Source organism: Hyaena hyaena, unplaced genomic scaffold (genome assembly GCF_003009895.1).
Source record: "Hyaena hyaena isolate Hyena2069 unplaced genomic scaffold, ASM300989v1 scaffold_386, whole genome shotgun sequence".
NCBI lineage: Eukaryota > Metazoa > Chordata > Mammalia > Carnivora > Hyaenidae > Hyaena > Hyaena hyaena.
In genome coordinates this window covers 520,668-522,767 of record NW_024081020.1, presented here as the reverse complement: position 1 = coordinate 522,767, position 2,100 = coordinate 520,668, and the positions used below count along the sequence as shown (strand labels likewise).

General features: G+C 36.8%; 1 non-coding gene across 1 annotated transcript; it reads right to left on the bottom strand.

Annotated features, from left to right (window-relative positions):
• Positions 1-1,613: 1,613 nt before the first annotated feature.
• Positions 1,614-1,729, bottom strand: LOC120244610. The gene has a single exon (XR_005531587.1). It is a non-coding gene; the product is annotated as a small nucleolar RNA SNORA33 (small nucleolar RNA).
• Positions 1,730-2,100: the final 371 nt, after the last annotated feature.

The following is a 2,100-nucleotide window of genomic DNA, read 5'->3' as shown; positions in this document are numbered from 1 at the left end:
GATGCCTCCAGGTTTGTTTTTCTTTTCCAAGGTTGCTTTGCTATTTAATGTCTTTTGTAGTGTTCCATACACATTTTAGGATTGTTTGCTCCAGTTCTGTGAAAAACGCTGTTGGTATTTTGGTAGAGATTGTATTTAATCTGTACGTTGCTTTGGGTAGTATAGACATTTTAACAGTATGTGTTCTTCCAATCCATGAGCATGGAATGTCTTTCTGTTTCTTTGTGGCTTTCCATTTCTTTCCTCAATGCTTTATAGGTTTTCAGAGTATAGGTCTTTTATCTCTTTGGTTTTTTATCTCCTAGGTGCTTTATTATTTTTGGTACAATTGTAAACAGGGTTATTTTCTTAACTTCTCTTCATCAGACATGGACTTTAAAGGAACCATCATCAATATGCTTAAGGCAACAGGAAAGAGATCAAGAAAACTCATGAAAAGGTGGAGAATTTCAAAAGAGAACTGGAATCCATTAAAAACAATCCAACAGGAATTCTAGAGCCGAAAAAGATAGTATCTGATGTCAAAGAACCCACTAGAAAGATTTAACAAAAGAGGAGACAAAGCAGAAGGCAGAATTACGGGATAATGATGGCATCTTCTTCCAGCCTCTCACTCTCAAAGTTTCCGTGCCCTTCAGCCATTCTTCTGTGTAGAGTGTCCACCTGGTCAACAGCACATGGTGGATCTTGACTTTTATCAAGTCTGATATTTTTGTCTTTTAATTGGAGTGTCTATTCCATTACATTGAATGAAGTGAACTTATGGTTAGCTTTACGTCTGCCATGTTTTCTATATGTTCCATTCTGTTCCTTTCTCCTTAACTGACCTTTCCTACTTTATTTAAGAATAATCAAGTATTAGTACATTTGATCTATTAGATCGTTAGTCAGGCATTTTTGTATCACTTTAGTGGTTTTATAGGCTAGAGATGTCAATATGCATTTCTGATTTACTACAGTCTCCCTTAAATTAGCACTTTTATCATTTCCCAGACAGTGCAGGAACCTTAGAAAAGTTGAACTATAGTTTTCCCCTTCTGCCTTGTAGGCTGACGTTTTCATATATTTTTACTTCTCTTTTATAAGTTTTAAACAGTTAACATATATTTGTAAAAATAATGTAAATATATATTTAACCACTTATTTGCTCCTTCCCATGTTATTATTCTTTCCCATAATTCTGTGCCTCCCTGTGGGGCTATTTCCATTTTGTCTAAAAAAAATTGTTCAGTATTTCTTCTTGTAGTAAGCCGGTGACAAAATCACTTTGCTTTCAAGTGTCTGAAAATTTCATTTCTTTTTTTTTTTTTTTAAATATTTTTACTTATTTCTAGGAGAGACAGAGAGAGACAGCATGAGCAGGAGAAGGTCAGAGAGAGAGGGAGATACAGCCTCTGAAATAGGCTCCAGGCTCTGAGCTGGCAGTCAGCACAGAGCCTGACGCGGGGCTCGAACCCACGAACCGCAAGATCATGACCTAAGCAAAAGTTGGACGCTTAACCAACTAAGCCACCCAGGCGCCCCTGAAAATTTCATTTCTTTCGCCTTCATCCTTTTCTTTCTTTCTTCTTTTTTTAAAAGAACTTTTTATTTATTTTTATTCATTTATTTTTTCTTGTAGCCATTTTCAGGGACCTTAACGAAGGCTTGTAACATGGCATTTATATTGCCAGTGCTTTTTAAATTTCTGCAGAAACACATTCAGGTAAGAAGATTCATCGGCTAGCCTGAGAACTTTTTATACCGAAACAACTATAGATTTATTGGAGGTTCCAAAGGTAGCATGCAGAGGTCCCGTGTGCTCTTCATTCAACTTTTCCAGTAGTTGCATCCTGTATAATTGTGGTGCCCTGTCGCAAGCAGGGAACAGACATCAGTACAATGTGTGTGCGTAGTTTTATACCATTTTAACACACGTGTAGATTCATGTAATCGTTTCTGAAGTTGAGACACAGAACCATTCCATCACCACAAAGATCTGTTGATGTCCACGTTTTACCGCCTTGAGTGAAATACAGAAAACTTCCTCCCCCACTTAAAATAGAATTATCTTAAAGATTTCCTCTATACCCATTGTAATCCACATCAGACAGGGTTACA